Source organism: Xiphophorus couchianus, chromosome 1 (assembly GCF_001444195.1).
Source record: "Xiphophorus couchianus chromosome 1, X_couchianus-1.0, whole genome shotgun sequence".
Taxonomy (NCBI): domain Eukaryota; kingdom Metazoa; phylum Chordata; class Actinopteri; order Cyprinodontiformes; family Poeciliidae; genus Xiphophorus; species Xiphophorus couchianus.
Window position 1 is genome coordinate 3,271,605 of NC_040228.1, and position 19,343 is coordinate 3,290,947.

The window sequence follows — 19,343 nt, forward strand, 5'->3', positions numbered from 1 at the left end:
CCTTTACTGCTGTTGTATCTTTTTGCAAGAACAAAACTTTAATGTTCCCAGCACCTTAATAAATACATTTATTTATTTATTTACATTAAATTAAGACTTAAATTAATTATGCAAACTCGAGACTATTGTCTAAATTCCACCATACTGTAAATTTAGTCTTTTTTTTTTTTTTTTGTCCTTTTTTATACCATCTGCTAACAGTGACCAGTCTAAAATACAGATAGCAGTCACAAAAAAGAGAAAGAATGTAGAAAAAAAATTAAACTATCTGCTTAGTATTTGCTTTTTTAAAGCCAATGTTGCAATGCATTTGTATTAAAAATGAGCTGAGATATGGTCAAAACAGAACACTACAAGCCTTGAGTCAAGAATGTATTTCATTAAGTAGATAAAATGTCTTTGAACTGGGTCGTATAGTACAAGGGGAGATGCTTTTCAAATACAGAATGTTTTAACATTTTGACTTGTTCCAACCACAAACTTCTCTAATTCTGACTGAAATATTATGTGATAGACCAATAGAAAAGAATACATCATTGGAAAGTGGAGCATAGAAATTTAAAAAAGGTTTAACAAATAAAAATCCTTAAATATTCTGGAATACATTTGTTTTCAGCCACTGTATGTTAACACTTTATAGAATCATCTGTTCCTGGAATTACTATTGTCAGTCAGTTGCAGTATAGACAAAAGAAATTTATATTCTATTAATTTAGCTTTTTTGACAGCCTTTGCTATTTTTATTTATTTGTTTCCTTATCTTTCTTCTGATGTAACTCTCATGTAGCTTCAGTATGCAAGGGAATGTATTTCTTCTTTTTTTCAGCAAAAAAAAAAAATCAAAATTTCAAAAGACATTGACAGAAAAAAAAAATATTTAGTCCTAAAACATTTTTGAAAACTTTGCAATATCTTTCATCTGCACTAGTTTCCATGAATTAAATGTATGAATTAAATACATTAAAGTTGGTGGTTGGAATATAAAAAGCTTGAGGTGTTTGAATACTTTTGGAAGGTGCAGCATGTCTTGAAATAGTAAAGTCAGTATTTTGATGCTGAATTGTTGATGGAATGCTGGCACAAAATGAATAAGAAACATGTGTGAGGTTGATGTTTCTGAGTAAGTAATAAAATGTAGAGATCAAAGAATGATAGGAAAATAATTTCACTTCCAAAGAAATTCCTTTCTTGCTTTAGAGTGAGTTGTGGTGAGATGGTCAGATTTCTCACAAAGAAGAAACTGGTTTGGCAGAAGATTCCTAGGAGGCAGAGAACAACGTTGATGAAGACAAAGTTCTCTAAATATTGCTCAACGAAGAAGCACACACATTTTTACGTATTCTCTTTAAAGTAAAAAACAATAGAAAAATCATCTCATCAATGAATAGACCAAGAAACATCTATCAAATCCCAAAATGACTAATAACTAAAGGGGTTCAGGCCCACAGCTTGCAGCTGTTACAGAGGATTTCAGATTCCACCATCAGCACTCATCATTCTTTACTTAACAGTTCAATTAACTTCTTTCTGGGAGCAAGAAATCAAAACATTTTACATCCATATAGACATCTCAGCTTTAATAAGGTCATTTCAAAGTTGGGTCTCTCAATCGAAGATGAGCCTGCAGCTAAACGGCAGCATGCAGGAGAGCTACTAAATTTCTTGTTCTGGCAGATCTGGAGCTGTCTATACCTGTTCAGAGTACTAACAACTCCACTCAAGGTGTTGCCCTCACAGACTCTCCTATAGCGCATCAGAATCAGCTTTAGGGCACAGCTGAGCCACACCCCAGATGAAAAATGCCAGTGCTTTCCTTCAGCTCCCAAAATGTTCTCATCACAATACACAATATATTAAAGATCTGCTGCTGTTGTATCAACCTTCCAGACCTCTCAGGTTCTGGTTCTGGTTCTGCTCTGCATACCCAGAACCAGAACCAAACGAGGAGAAGCAGCTTTCAGCATCTATGCACCACAAATCTGGAGCAAACTTCCAGAAAACTGTAAAACAGATGAAACACTGACTTCTTTTAAATCTCAACCAAAAACCTACTTGTTTAGAATTGTATTTGAAATGTAATCAATTACAAATTTATTGATGGAACTTGACTTAATGCTGTGTTTTGATTATTGATTCTATGTTGCACGACTTTGTGTTTTTGTATTTGTAATGATGTAAAGCACTTTGAAATGTCTTGCTGCTGAAATGTGCTATACAAATAAAATTTGATTGATTGATTGATTGATTGATTGATTGATTGATTGATTGATTGATTGATTGATTGATTGATTGATTGATTGATTGATCCAAGAAGGGTTTTAACACTGCGGAAACTTCCAGGCATCAGCAAGTAAATGTTTTTCATCAAAATTAAAGTTAGGTCATGTGAATAATCTCCTGGAAACACAATCTCTGGTTTGGTTATTTCCAGCATCTTGTAGTACAGTGGGGTGCAAGAGAGTGGCAACCTCGCCGAGGTGCCCCCTTCTTATAGCTGAAACACATTCAGTAGATAAAGTGATGCAAAATAATCAAAAATACAGAAACAGAGGTTGTTGCTGAACACATTAGTAATTGATTTGAGTTTACACTGTTAAGAAACCAGCTTCTAATTACCTGCTCAACAGAATCCAAGATATATACGTCCATCAAGGCCATTAACATCCTTAGCAAGTCTTATCTTGTCCACTGTTTTGTAGTGCAGGAAGATGTCAGTCATGTTATTTCTTTCAATAGACGTACCTACTACTTGTTTTGCACTATAAGGAAATTTAAAAAAAACTATTATCACAGTATTTTGCAGGATGCAGTAACTGAAGATGGTATTGTGAAGTGAACGTTTCTTTTATTATTATTTATTATCACAACAACCATGGTCACTTGTTGGATCAAGACTTTTCAGGACAGTCATGTGGTGACTGACGAGGGAAAGGTTGAACTTTTTGAAGGGTGTGTGTCCAATTACATTAAGCATAAAACAAACATCACATTCAGAAATGTCACTTCATGCCAATGGTCAAAGATGGTGATGGCAGTATGGTGATCTCAGGATGCTTTGCTGGATCAAGGCCTGGACAACTGCCATAACTGTTGTACACCTGAGCACCACTGAATGAATAGGAAGAATAATCATTCTTAAGTCAGTATCAGGCCCTAAAACATCCTGACTGGGTCATCATATGGATGTTGTTTTCATGCTTTTGGTTTAGTTAAAGCAAATAACTTAGGTGAACTAATCCTATGTGATGCACTGCATGATGTAACGGAGTCTGTCTTACAAACAATATTTTCTCTAAAAAGAAGGCATTATGCATCATCTGAAGCCATTGAAATACGTATTTGTCAAATTTGCTTAGGAGTAGTGAAAGTCGAAGGTTTTGACCTGCCCCTTTTTTCTATTCAGTTGCGGCTAATCTTTCAAGATACATTCATACAGGACGTCTTAAGTCATTCAAACAGTGACTTAATCAGTCAATTCTAACCAATCGTCTTTTTTAACCACTCATCTATGCAAAAATATAAGAAGAGTATTTCAGACCTTCGTCCACTTATTTACCTGTCCTGCTCCTCCAGTGCTACACCCAGGACCATCAAGAGATAAAACTGTTTTAAAATGTTCTCTGCCCACCCTTGGAGCTTACTCTTACTTTCTTATTTTGAGATGTTAAAAAGACTTCTTGAATCTTTCCTGAAAGCATTCATCTAACAAGAGGAAGTCTGAGCCCATTTGGAGGAAGATCCTTTTAGCCATTTTCTTATTCTGTTGGAGATCAGCAGCTGATAAAAGACGGTACAGTATAAATATATACCAACACATCAACAGTAGTCTCATCTTTTGACTGAACTCCAGTGCAGATCTTCAGATTTAAATAGGGTCTACATTTACATTTGTTGATTAAACCACAATGCATCACTGAGTAGACGTGAGATCTTGTTTAAGTGTATGTGACCAGGAAAACTTCAGCTTGTTTTTATGAAATATTTTTAGTCAAGCATCTACTAACTATAACTTTTTTACTGTCACTCTAAGAAGTTCCACTTTGGATTCGGAGTTTCTGATAAAACTGGAACTTCAGCAGAGACATTTGAAGGCTTCAGCATCTGAGTCAGATTTAACCAAAGTCACAACTTGTAGAAAGTAAAACAGACATGGTGATTCATGTTACACATCCACCCATCTTACACTGCTGGTGTTGAGTCAGGTCAATAAGCCAATAAGGTCTTAGTGAACCTATTCACACAGTCCTGTTAGTCTAGTGTTAATCAGACATGTGTGTTTTTCCCAGTTGTCCCTGGGTGAACACACCCAGGGATGGCATTCTGCTTGGACACCCCTAAAGGATATTATAGTCAGATGAACAACTAAGCAACTTTCTTTCAACTGAAGAAGTTCCAGCCCGAATTGTCAGTTTGGGACATGACCATAGAAAGAGTAAACTCTACACAAGATCTTGGGGATATTGTTGAAACAACATCAGTGGCACAAGCCGGATTTTCTTGAAAGTGCCTGGATAATATTCATAGTCCTTCTTGATTTATCTTTAAAATTATTTTATTTCAACCAATGCCTCATTTACACCAAGGGTTGCAGTACAGGTCAGTGTGGTTCTATACGCTATTTTGTATGTTTCCATAGGCCCATTGGATAATGGCATAGTATCATTAGGACAGCGCTACTGGTGACCATTGATTGGGAAACAGAAAAATATCACTGCTTGCGACAAGCAAGAGACATACTATAGACATACAGTACTATAGACATACTATAGACATACAGTACTATAGACATACTATAGACATACAGTACTATAGACATACTATAGACATACTATAAAGGGCAGCTGTGGTTACTACCCAGTAGATTGACGCCATCAACATATGAATGAGTGTGTGAATAGGTTAATGACTTAATGCAGTCATTAAGTTATTAACAATTTAATGGCTTAAGTCATTAATGACTTAGTCCTCTGGACTTCATAAAGCACTATACAAATACAGGCTATTCCATGACTCAACATTAGGTGTTTGGGTTTAACACCATCTGAGTCCAACTGGTGGTAGAAATGCCCTCCAGAATTCACCTGTCACTGACGTCTACTGTATTCCAATATGCTAAGGTCAGGAATCAGCAGCCATTTTCTTCCAAAGAAATCATGCTTACCTCTTTACCATCTCTCAAAACGTTGTGGAAAAAATGCTTTTTGGTCTGGTAAAACCTAAGAACAAATTTTAGACCATATATACAAAAACATTTGTTTGAGACAAAAATAACGCAGAGAATGACCAAAGAAAGACACAGTAACCGAGTTTCCGGACACCACATAATTGCTCAATTTGATATTTTGCTAATAAATTTGCTTAATGAAAACTCACCAACTTCAAGAAAATTTTCGTTTTTGATAAAAAGTTTTGGCACAAGGATGAGGTGGTTTTTTTGGCAGAATCAAAATTTATGTATTTTGGAAAACTGCAATGGAAACACCTTTTTTTGCATCACTAGTCATGAGATCAACAACTGGATGTTGCCACTGGTGCAAACCAGAAGAATGAAAAGCTGTTGAATGCCGGCCAGTTTAAACCCTAACAATTTAGGTAAATGATTTTATTTTTAGCATGACTTTGGGTCAAAAAATATTTCAAAATCAACACAATTCCTTCAACAGAACAAAAATAAGAGTTTTGGGACCGATTTCTGTAGAAACTGAACAACTATTGTAATGTAAAGTAAGATGTGGGATGATGACAGACTCCTACCAAGAATGTACCAAAAGATGCTGGACTTTAAAGTTATTCATAATGATTTTAGATTACAAAATGCTCCCATTTGGGGGCGTGCTGCGGTGGCGCAGGGGGTTAGCACGCCCCACGTTTGGAGGCCTTAGTCCTTGACGCGGACGTCGCGGGTTCGACTCCCAGTCCCGATGACCTTTGCCGCATGTTTTTCACCCTCCTTCCTGTCTGCCTACTGTCGAAAAAAATAAAATACGAGCCACTAGCGCCGCAAAAACTCTTCGGAGAAAAAAATGGAAAAAAAAAAAGTCTCCCATTTGAACATGTAATACACAAATTCTTCTAATTTGAAATAAGTTAAAACCTAATATAACATGCATATTTTGGACCATGGGAGTGCAAACCAGAGTACCAAGGAGAGCATGTAGAAAAAAATGCAAACTCCACATGTTAAGGCCTGGCTCAATATGTAAATAAGCAACAACTAGAAATGAATTTTCAATAATCCAATCTGATTTAAGATAAATGCAAAGTATGTCCATAACCTCTTAATATCTAATAACTAAAGCTAGATAGTGTGCTTTAGCATGGCTTCAGGACCACACCTTACTTTACACAATGCTCCAACTGTTTATTTAGCTTCACAGTTTATGTCTGGTTCAGTAAGCTAGCACTACTGAACTTATAAATCAGGAAGTGTCTGCAGAATCTGACTAGCGTTGCATGTTTTTATACATTTATGCATCATCAATATAGAACTTTATCTTTCTCCCAAAGGTTTCAGGTACACTGGAGGTCCTGCCACAAAAAAAAAACAAACATCCGAAACATGAAAACAAACAAAAACAAAAAAAAAAATAAGCATAATTGATTTATATTTTACATTTTAGGAAATGTGTTTTTGTTTTTCAGGGTTTTCAGAGATAAAAAAAATGAAAGTTCTCTCCTCATCGAAAGCGTTGACAGTTTTTTTAACCTCTCACGACTGTGAAAGGCAGCATTTCAGGCTTTCTAGTCAGCACATGTAGAGGAATGTTCACATACTCATTTTGCCTGTGAGAAACAACAGATGGGAGTTTACTCCACTGAAACTTGGCAAGAAGAACCGCAGAGAGTTCAAAGAGTAATAATGAGACATAGTCTCTGTGCCGTGTTCTTGATCGTGTTTAGATGATTATAGTCTGAAGTTCTCTTTTAAGTGGATCTATATTATAAATTATGGGACCAAACTTTGTATTTGCTTTAATCTTACAGTCACTAAATAATTGCCCAGGTTTGAAGAGTATGTTGTCATGGTTTTGAGCAGTTTGAGTGTCAGTCAACTAAGACAAGTCAATGAAAACCAAAGCAACCAGAAACAATTGAAACCTGATATTTACTCCTACTGCATGAAAAGACACAACCTGTTTTTTGAGTGTCTGACACAAAATCAGACCAAACATAGCTAGCTTTAGGTCAGCTTGGATTAGAAAAGTTGGTTCAATTTACTAAATGCCCAGATCAGAAGACAGAAACATTTTTCAGACTGTTAAAAAACTTTGAAGATCTTGCTTTAATATTTTCACATAATTCTTCTTAATAACACAACCTATTTTGTGAAGTCACCAGTTCTTCCAGCAGCAAAACATCCAAACATCATGATGCCGATTACTCTGTGAATTATTGTGAATTATTCACAAGCTTTCCTTGTGTGGAGGCCATTGGAGTAGAGTAATAATAATGTTCAAGAAAGCACTTTGAAGTGATTTGAGCTTTGTGACGTGATGCCCTGTTGTTTGATCTCTGTGTTCATAGACTTGGGTGCCAAAGGTCAGCTACAATGCACAGGTAGGGTGTGGCTTTTAAACAATGAGCTATTGTTAGTAAAAGCCCAATAAATGATCTCACTTGGACCATGACACCACCATCACCAGTCTGAACCACTGACACAAGGTCAGGGTTTAGAGATGACATTCTGCATACTTTAGTTGTAGTGGTGCTCTCACGTCTGCTAATGTCGGAGCAAATTTTTCGGTTAGCGCTTTGGTGTTCTTGCTAACTTTGAAAACAGCTTAGCGCGCTTAGCCTCCACTAAATTAAATTTTCCAGATCAATTCTAAAGCAGTACTTTATTTAGCTGTTTTGTAAACTTTCAGTGTAACAAAGTTTGACATTTATGTTGAAGTTTGGTTATCGACTATTAGGAATTCTTCAAGTAGTTAGTCGTCTATGCTTATGCTCTTATGTTAAAGCGGGTGAAGAATTTCCGTTTCCTCTCTGCACATTCTGTAATCACAAACATACAGTAGGTAGGTGTGTAGTGGCAAATTTGACCCCATTGAGGGCGATATATTATGTTGTAGTCCATACTGTGTTATTGACGCACAGTGGGAATCAACATAGATCAGTTTAGTGCTTCAGCATTAAATGTTAAATGCAGTTAAATGCCAGCTCAGTGTAGTGTTATAGTCTCAGTGGAATTAATGTTTTATGATTGGTGCTTTAGAGTTATTGCAACTAACCTTTGAGTTTGTGTTTCCCACCACTGCTTGGTTGCAATGATTGGTATCATCTCTCCTTTAATATTAATATGAACTGTTAATATCAAAGCAAACTGGATATCCTCTGTAAAGTTTGAGTATGAAAATCTCAACGGATCAGTAGTTCTGTGAAATATTTGAGTCTCAGCATGACCATGCTGCATATGCCTCTGTGCCATAAGTCTCTTAAATTCCCTTGTCCACTATGTTACATCTGAAGTTCAGCAAAGTATTAAGTAAATCAATAGGAGTGTCTAAATAGTTGAATGTGGGTTTGTAGTAAGTCATAGTGCATGGAGCCAAAGATGCATGTTTTTTAGAGCCTAAATGATGTTTCATTTATTATACGCAAGGCAAGGCAATCGGATGTCACCATAGCGACTGGAGTACAGTGTAAGCATCATTTTATTAGCTTTGCTGAAATACGCCAAACAAAACCTTTTTTACAAGATCCCTTCAGGCTAGTCAGCAAACATTGAACCACATGACATAGCAGCTGCAGAGCCTGGTGTATGATTGAGCTGCAGACACAGAGAGAATAACAAATCCAAAGAGGTAGTATCTACATAACCTTTACCAAAAACAAAACAATAGCATAGATTTTAACACTATTCCAGTTAAAAATGATGTATTCTGAATTCAGGTTCTCAAATAGTTTATATATTTGGTCATTTTGACACAACACAAGCCAGGGATGTTTTTGCCAGTTTCTTTTTTTTCTTTTCTTTTAAGCTACTGCATCGTCAGCGCTATCCGTCTGTGCCAAAGTAAATTTCAGTGATTAAGGTGGGGCTCTAACTTCATCCACACACAGATTTACTGCTCTCTCATTCCTCTTTCACATCCACAGTCTTAAAGTTTCCTACAAAAGCAACTGCATGGGAGGGTTAACGGGCCGCCAGAGGGGAATTCTACCTGAAGGAAAAAAAAAATCAAATCTGCCCCACCTTCGAATTACAGAGGAAAACTTAGCGAAGGTAGCAACATTTCTGGTGTGTGGGACTTGTGCATTTTAAAAATGTAAAGACATTTGTGAATAATAAGGGGCCTACCTTATTATAACATATTTTAAATATGAAAATAGGTGAAAGACATTATAAAAGTCCAACAGAGACCCAAAATAAAGGGGGGTTTCCTCAAATGGTAACCTGTCTCACTCAGATGAAGAGTTACAAAAGTATTTAACACCTTTTATGTAACTCCCCCATGATGGTCACAGGTTACAGAAAGGTACCAGGCAGTACCAGCCAGAGATAGTTCCATTCACCAGGTTCTACCTATCTAGGATTTTTACAGCCACACCCAATACTATAATAGCCACAGGGAAAACTGGCACAGCTGATGAAAAGGTTGGACAGAAATACGGCCTTGCGTGTTTTTCCACACGTACAATGAAACCAAAAAAATTCAAGATCTGTTAGAAGTTGTGTGCATTGCTAAAACGTTAGGATGATTCCCAAGGTTGTGCAAACCTAATTTCCGCAAACTTTAATTAAGTGAACGGTCTACCGAAGGGTGTGTCAAAAATATTCCATTGTGATGTTAGCAAAAAACAAAAGGGCCAAATTGGTTTTTTTGAAAAGATCCACCCATCTATCCATTGTCTACACCGTCTTGCCATTGTAGGGCTGCAGGGATGCTCATGCTTATCTAATATTTTCCTAAAAATAATCTGTTGACTGGAATTGAGTTTAGGGTGTTTTAGGAACCTGTAGATGGCTGCCATCATAACTAAACTGCATCAATATTCCAGAATGATAACAATCTCAAGCGAGGTCACAAAATAGGACACGGGAAAAGCTTGTCAACTCGACTAACTTCATTCCAGATCAGGAGCTTTAAAATTAAAATTTAAAGGCCTGAGAGGATCTGGAAGTATTTCACGGGAAAATAACAGAAGTTGATGTCTATATAGAAAAATACAGAGTCAATTAAGTCCCTTGAAAAAGGATCCACACCCCTTGAACTTTTGAACACTTTCTCATGTCACAACCACAAACTTCATTGCCTGTCATTAGGTTTTTATATAATAAACCAACTTTTTCTACTTTCAATATGAATTAGCTTCAGCAGTGTTGCAAAGACAAATGGGCCAAAACTTCCGTCACAACTTCCTCCTGGTTCACATCTGGAGGAGAAATCTGCGCTAGAGTTTAGCTCAGGCCAAAAAAAATTACAACCTGAGCCAGACTAAGTTCACAGACAATGTGCCCGATTGAATCCAACTAATTAATTTTAATTAGAGTGAACCCAACATGTTATCTTATATTTATTAAAATTGTACTGCTTTTGTTTTCAGAGCACCATTTGAATAAGCAGCATGACTTCTCTGTTTTAGCTTTTGTTTATCGTCTTCTAGATCTATTCTGTTGCTTGTTACTGCAGGGTGAGTCAAGTGAAAAACAGTGATTAATAGGAGCGGAGCAGGGTGGGGCCGAATAACGCATTTCATTGTACAGCGTGCTGCGCTCATTCCAGTCTAATTAACTCCTCTGGTTAAACACTAAATTGATTAACTCAACTTGGCATTCTCATTTAGTTTTCTCTGTTCTTAATGTGCTGTAGGCTTGTTAAACATGCCATAGAAGCAAACATTTTGGGTCAGACTCAGGCTAAAGACCTAATCTCTAATCTGTGCTCTGGAATTAAACAGCCAACCTTTGAATGTGCTTTTGAACCAAAGCGTCCTGCCCATTATTTTTTCTACACGCCATCAGCTCCGGGCCAGTCCGGCTAGTCAGAGATAATATTCAGCAGGTATTTATGTAGCTGCCTCTGCCATGTACTGTGTGCGTGAAGTTGAACATGTCTGTGCATCTACACTAAAAGGTCAGGGTGTAAATTGTAATCTATCATGTACATCTTTCAGTATTTTCTACCGTTTAAAAGAAAGAAAAAAAACATTAATAATAGAAAATATTCCATTAGCGCAAAGATGATGTATTTGGTAGATACATCATCCAAAAGATCGGCAAATCGGAGCAAAAAGTGGTTTTACAAAGCATGTATCTGATGGAATAAACTGTGATGGGCTGGCGACCAGTCCAGGTCGACCCATCCAGGTCGACGCGTCCAGGTCGACCCCGCCTCTCACACACAACACAGTTTCTAAATGATCAAAAATAGATTCAAAATAGATGAAACCCATTTATCATGTAGCTACTTTAAAATATACAACTCTCAAGAAGTCCAGTCAACTGTCCAATTTATACTTCTTCATCATAGACACAACAACAAGCTAGCTTGCTAGCCAGCATATTAGCAGGTTGTTACTGGTATAGCCTTAACCACCTCAAGACAGAAGCAGTGAGAGAAGAAACTTTTGACTATTAGAAAAATATTGTTTGGAAAAATCTACATAGAATGTATGAGATTAAATAGTCCTGCCATGACAAAATTTGAGACACGTGATTAATGTATCTAAGACCAAACCTACATTTTCGTTAATGAATTAAAGACATCAATAGATGAAACCCATGAATCATGTTCCTTCAAATAAACAACTCTGCACCATTTTACATTTTGTAAAATCCAGAGAAAATCCTCCGATATTTATGATTGCGATGTGACAAAATGTGCAAAACACAAAGTACTTTTTTAATATCCACTAATTTGGTTCATCAGTTCATCAACACCTCTGGAAAATATGACTGTTTTAGTAGAATGAAAAACGAAGGTGTGTGTGTGTTGTAAACTATCAAAAAAGATAAGGCAGGCGTGGAAACTTGTTGAGCTGAACCCGAATTTTGAGGCGTGCTCCTCCTCGAGCAGTTTTGCAGGTACGCTGCGGGTTATAAATCAAAGCCAATGTACCCTGACTCTGGCATTTAAAATTAAATCTGGTACATATGGAGATTACACACTGAACTTTCTGCAGAGCTGTGCATGTTTGAATGACATTTACCCTGGAGATGATCTTATATGATCATGCTCACCTTTGAGAGGCTGCTTGTCACATCTCATCTCAGCTCTTACATAACACTTTGAATAATTAAGCCACGCTCTTAGTTATCCTGCAGCCATTCTCCACTTTTTACAATTGACTTAACATCTGTAGCCAAATTACCCACACACTACAATCCTTGGTAGGGATGTCTTGGGGTTTTGTCAGACGTTTCAGCATCAGCAGCAAAAAGGAATTTTATTGTCTTTTGTTGCTCTCAGGTAGCTTATAAAAGCAAAAAGAAATTGTTCGATATTTTATTCTTTGCTTTTAAGTTACATCCTCATGTGCCACAATCAATAAAGTCACAACATGCACACCCCCACGCCCACTCACACACCCTCAGCTATTTCAGCATGAATCTGGCTGGAGGCGGCTGTTGACGTTTATCTAATTAAAACACACCTGCATGAAAAAAAGCCACATAAATTTTGTGTCACTAGTTTTGCTGAAATTATTTATGTTCATCCTCTGTCTCTTAAGAAACTCCTGCTCTTTCTGAAACTTCACCTTCAAGAAATCATCACAACGTCCATCCATCCATTATCCAACGCCCTTATCTCTCGTGGGGCTGCGAAGGATGATGGTGCCCATCTCTAACGGTCAACAGGTGAGAGGCGGGGTCGAACTGGACAGGTCGCCAGTCCATCGCAGACTCACAACATGGCTCCTCTATTAACCCTTTAGCAATGTTTTTACCAGCGTTACACTGAGAAGTAGCTCCTATAATGAGCTCAGCAGCTACGCAATTCCACCAGTGATTTGCTAATTGCTGCTGGCTAGTCTGAAGGAGCTGAGAGTCCATATGCAGAGCTGCTCTGGGAGGTGGAAACTTGGAAGCCTGCAAATTGTAGCTCAGAGGAAGTGCTGCATCTTGAAGGTGGTGTTTGGTCCACCCAGGCATTTTGTACAGCTGAATGGTTGCCATGGCGATTAAAGGATTTCTCAAACATGCATGAAAGAATCAAAGCAACACTCCAGGTATGTTTTTGGGAAGGGAAAAACATTATAACATGATGTAAACCTCAAAAAGTAATTTTTTCAAAAAGCTGCCCCTTTTAATGACTTTCTTCAAAAGTCAGATGTTTACATACACTGAGCTTTCCACGCCGTTTGACAATTTGGCAAAGCAAACATGATGATCTCATGGCTTTAGGTAGCCTCTCTTGGGTTAATCAACAACATTTGCCACTTTGGGCAGCTCCTCCAGGGGAATCAAAAGGCCTTCGCAGGCCAGCGGAGAACTGTCCATCCAGTGTGTCCTGGGTCTTCCTCCTGGTGGGATGTTCCTGAAACACCTCACCAATGAGACATTGGAGAGGCATCTTAACCAGATGTCCAACCCACTTCCACTGGTTCCTCTTGATGTGGAGAAGAAGAAGAAGAAGTGTCTCTGCTCTGAGTCCCTCAAGGTTGATCAAATATCTCACCTGGCTTCTACTAAAGAGAAAATAATTTAATCTGCTTTTAGCCACAATCTCCCTCTTTTGGTCAAAACCAACAGCTTGTGACCTTAGATGAGGTTAAGAACATAGATTGACCAATAAATCAAGATTTGAGCCGTCAGACCATTTTTTCGTCATTTGTGAACAAGACCTTAAGATACTTTAGCTGCTCCACATGGGGCAAGAATCCGTCACTGACGCAGAGGGAGCACTCTACCCGTTTCCAGCTCCAAACCAAGGGTCTGATAAGTTGCATCATAAAAAAATCTAAAAAGAATCAGACAGAATATCAGGAAGAGAACTTTGAGCTCAAGTTAATCTTTGGGTATCACTTGTATACTTGAGGTAGTTCAGGAAGGAGATAAGTTCAGCGTTCTAGAAATAAAACATCTATTAAAACTAGATAAAAGCAAAATATCTGGTGAAGCTACATGCTAAAGATAACTAGTGCTGTATGGCCAACCACAGAAGAAGAAGTCATGGCTAGAAGCAACATATAAAGCCAGATTAGAGTGTGTCAATGTTCTAAGGAACAAAGACTTTAATGTTCTACAAATATGACCAACATTATCTTAGGAAGACAAGAGAGAAAAGGTTGCAAGCTAGAAAATGCCGCCCCAACTGGGAGGTTAGGGTGTGGCAGAATGTGTTTTGATGTATGGGCTCTTTACAGAACAGATGGCATCATGAAGAGAGAACATTTCATGGAAATGTTGAAGCAACATCTTGACATCAACCTGGAAGTTAAAGTTTGGGCACAAACAGGTATTTCCTTTAAAGAGACACCAAATCAGTTACAAAGTGGCCATTGCAAATTTGTGTGCAGAGCGGAAAAGGTGTGTGAGAGCCAAGTTATCCTAATTCTGTAGGAAAGAACAGGCTAGAGTTTCATTAACTATTGTGAGAAGCTTGTGGAAGCAAATTTTAACTGTTTGGAACAATTGAACAACATTTCCACCAAATACTGAAGAAAGCTATTTAAAAGTCGAAACAAAATAATAATAAAACAATCTTCCTCAAGTTATGTTTAGTCTGATTTAAGGTCAGACAGAAACAAACATGTCAGTTGCCTTTGATTCAGCGAATATTCACCTGGTTTCAGTTGCATAAATGCATGAGGAACTGTGTACTGATGTTTGTGACTGAATTTTTGACAGTTTTTCAGAACTTTTCACAGCATTTAAAGTACAAGCATGTGAGCCTGAAAGTGATCTGCAGCTGACCTCCTGTATTCAAAGACATGGCAGCCTGAAACTGCTTGCATCAGCTAGGAGCTGAGAAACACTTTCACATGTTTAGTTTCAAGCCTGAAGGTACTACACATACCGATGTATGATAGTTTGTTTGCCTTGGTTGAGTCAGAAGACATCTGTGGATTATATTTTCCCCAGATTCACTCACTATTTATATCGCCACATGACAGACGAGTACTGTTCATTTGCATGGAAGCATGACCTCTACGAAGGCATTCGATGGTTTCAAAGTGAAAGACAAATCACCTGTGAAATATTTGGCATCCATCGCCCTAAGTAATTGCTACACTCCTTTACAAATACAGAATTTGCCTATTAACACACCGACATGGAATAAGTCCAGCAAACAATAATCAAACACCAGACCGTTCTTGTCATGATGTGGGGTGAAGTGGTGGTGAGGCAGATGCTAGAAGACCCAGGTAAGATGAATAATGAAGGTTTTAATGAAGAATAACTCCAAGGAAACTGAACACAACAAAGATACACAAGTCCAAATCACTGGCAGCACTGCTGAGCGGAAACTAAGGCTCAACACAGGTAGCAACAGAGAGTACGAATGGACTGAACGAGACTCATGGCAGAACAGACACAAAATAAGACGACTAACGACAAGGACCTGACAGAGACGCTGAGACACGGGTGACATTAAATACACAGGAGATAATCAGGGAACAAGAAACACCTGGGAATAATCAAGGGGAGACTGGACAACACGGAGACTCAGAGACACAGAAAACTCAAAATAAATACACAGAAAAACACAGATCGTGACAGTTCTCCTTTCTCAAAATGTCTCCAATCCAGTGCAACCAACTGCTTTCAAAGGTTACAAGATTAGTAAACTCAGTCCGTCTTGTTCTGATTAACCTCAGTCCAAATCCAGCTGTTCTGTGAAGGCCTCTGAGGTTTGGTGAAGAAACATCATCATGTTTGGAAGAGTGGCAAGAAGAAAACCTCTGCTGAAGAAAAGCATCAAGACCCTAAGATATGTTAGCTCCTCCACATGGGAGGTCTAAGATTTTTAAGACCATTTTAAGATTATTATGAATGAAATTCAAGAACTATATTACAACAGAAATGTACAAAAATACTTCTTTTTTTTCAGGGGACCAAAACTGTGAATATTCTGTGGTCTTTTTGTGACACTTGGCAGCAGCTTTCTGTTTCTCACTCTCTACATCCTAGCTACCTGCTAGCTAGCAAACAAAAGTTGCTCTTTGACCTAAGACATACCTCCAAGAGACTTTTTCTCCAACTTTGGAAGACAGGGACGGAGGTCTCAAATCTCTGCGATGTATGGTTCAGCCTACCTAATGACAGGGGGCGCTGTAGAGCAGTTTGGCCCACTTTTGATTCTATTAACCCTCCCGCGTTCTAATGTGACGCTCAGGAGGAGTGCAGCAAATGTCACTGTCAGACAGTGGGGAATCAGAGGTGTGTCCCATCAGATCATCAGTTCCCAACACAACACAACACAACACAACACACACAACAAAAAAACCTTGTGAAAATGGAACTGGTGCCAGAAAAAAAGTTTGTGGGGTACTTGTATTGTGACTAATTGTGAAATGTCTGATTCAAAAACAAAACGACAGGTTAGCTTTGTACCACTGATTCCCGCTTTGAAGTGGTTGTTCCAACCACAACTTTATTGCGATATACTGTATATCTGGAATGCAGACGTAATATTAATATTTTGTAGCATGGTAAGTCAAAAACGCTGTGCTGAACTTTTGGCCTCTTTCCCAAAATATTTCAACCCAGTCCCTGGTAAGGATGGAGATGGAATGAAGGGTTAAAGTTAATTTGTGTTGGTTGGGGGCGTGGGGGTGTGTGTGTGTGTGTGTGTGTGTGTGGGTAGTTTCTAGTGCAAATACCTTACTACACCTGATATAAGACAAAACTAACTTACAAGTTACTTTTCAGCTAGATATAGGAGCTTGTTTAAAGTCAATAATGCCTTAATATTGAAAGAAATTACTTCCTCTATTAACAAATTATTTAATTTGCAAGACAAATTTCCAATGTTATTGGTGAAATAATCTAGTCTAGTACTTTTTAATCAATATTAAGGAATTATTGACTTAAATCAATATACATATATACTATATATCTACTATATCTTGCTGAAAAGTAACTTGTAAGTTAGTTTTGTCTTATTTCAAGTTTACTTGGTATTTGAACTAGAAACACTTGGTAAGATTTTGTGTTTCTGCAGTGTTTATTCTGATTATCATCACTCTAAAGGTAATATATATATATATATATATAAATGCATGTTATGTTGTTATGAATGAGTGCATGTTTGCACTGACTTTGCTGTTGCTTGATGACCTGCTTGGTGTGTCGCTGTACGTTTCTCTGTTAGCATCTTCGATCGCTTTCAGCTCTCCTTCAAACACACATCAGAGAAAATAATAATAATAATAATAATAAGAAGAAGAAGAAGAAGAAGAAGAAGAAGGATAAAATAGTGACAAAATATTAGATTTGGACTGAAATGGAAAGCTGTTTAACGTCAGTCTGTTGAACACAGGCCCTGTGGAAAAGTGACTGGATTACTTTGATGTTTAATTAGACGTGTTAATTCTTATGTGAAATCAAGACGATGCATTAAACCTGTTCTTTAGCATTAAGATGGAAGTGAAATGACAGGTGGCTTTTCTGCCCCGTTTTGCTCCTCACATACTTGGGCTGCCTGGCTGCTTTCCCAGTTTGTGACTGAATGTGACTGTAAAGTTGTGTGGGAAAATGTTCAAGTTTAGGCTGCTTAATGTTTAAAACCAGATAGACCATTGCCTTTAAAGCACAGAACCATTTGATGTCATGATCTGTTGTTTTTTTTAATACAGTAAGAACCAGCATGAATTAGAAAAGGATGCACCTTTATGATCTGTTCACACATCCATATACTGGAAAACATAGCCTGCCCAGTCTTCAGCAGTTAGATCGACTGCCTTCTTCCATAATCCATAAGGTATTTGGTGCTAATCCGAGATTTTCATTGATGAATGATCTTCAGTTTTCACTCATCCTGGGTTTGTTTCCAAGCGTGTACAGCATGGAGACGGTGCGCATGAAAAGCAGGCTGAAACAAGTACTTAATCTGATCTGGTTACTCTTTTATGAGGCGTTTTCTTTTTTTTTTTAGCAGGGCGGTCAAATGTGATCCGTTTCATTCTTTGTGAGTTATGCCGCTGCTTTGCCTCAACCTGCTCTCTCCTGGCTTTGCCTGCAGGCAGTAATGAGAGAAATGAACAGGCGGTAATAACTGCATTAGGTAAGTCTGAACTGACGGGGACAAGCAGCTTTGTATCCCACTTATATATATAAAAAACTCTTATTTGTTGTTTTTGTTTTAAGTTAAATCATGACTTAAGGGAGGAAGCATTTTTATTTTATTTGGAACAATTTCTGCTTCATGCAACTCCTTCATGTTCACTGAAGCGCTAGCTGAGTCAATGTGCACAGGCATGTGTGGAGGGACTCAACAATCAGACAAGAATGCCATTGATAATATGAACCCCAGGCTTCTGACAGCACTATGCTTATCCTTCATGAAGAGTCAGGATTAATAATATTTCTTTCTGAAAAACAGCACTTTTTAATAACTTCACCTGAGTCGCATGTTTGGGCTGGTCCATCTAAAAAAAGGGAGTCACATACAGATGGATTTGCAGTGTCAGTGCTTCAGGCCTTCCAAACGGCTACCCAGACCTTTAGTACAAACAGATTTGACCTTAAAAAATAAACATTTTGATGACTTTGCAAATGGGGCATGGCAATTAATCCTCCACATAAAAGTTTTTTTTTTACATGCATTCTGAAAAACAAAAGTTCTCTAATCTTCAATCTACAACTCACTTGCCAGGACCGCGCCCTGATCCTGACGGCGAGTCGTCAGCGCGAACCGCTGACAGCGCTTGGCTTTGTTTGGAGAGCGTCAACACGCCCAGGATTCATCCTGCAGTACAGAAGGGTGCCTATGGAACACCAAGAACAATAATTAGAACTCCAAAGAGTTTGGAGATTTGGGATTAGAATTTGCATATGAAGGTGATGATACAAAATCTGACCCTGGAACTTGCCACATTTGTAATTGCAATCCCATGAAGAGACGTCATGGCGTGGTAAATGATGTCTTACCTCTACTGCTTGGTGTAAAATGGTTTTTATAAAGCAATGATTACTTGGTGCAGATTAAAACTAGCTATGAAAAGATGCAAAAAGCAACACTCAACATACATATGCCACTTATAAATCAGTCCCAGGATTTCCACTACAGACATTCATTGACTGATTGATTGATCAATATTAAGTAAATTAGAACATCAACAATGTAAAATGCATGGAGAAAACTTTTCTCAGCGTAAATCGGATTATACATACAGTCTGAAACCTGCTGCATTCCTTCTTTATGCAAAGTCAAAGCTGTTTGTTCAGGAGTTGG

General features: G+C 37.9%; 1 long non-coding RNA gene across 1 annotated transcript; it reads right to left on the reverse strand.

Annotated features, from left to right (window-relative positions):
- Positions 1 to 356: 356 nt before the first annotated feature.
- Positions 357 to 17,886, reverse strand: LOC114148869 (uncharacterized). The gene is made up of 3 exons (XR_003596377.1): positions 17,778 to 17,886; positions 17,209 to 17,285; positions 357 to 1,259 (listed from the first exon to the last, which is right to left on the reverse strand). It is a non-coding gene; the product is annotated as an uncharacterized LOC114148869 (long non-coding RNA).
- Between the last annotated feature and the right edge of the window lie 1,457 nt (positions 17,887 to 19,343).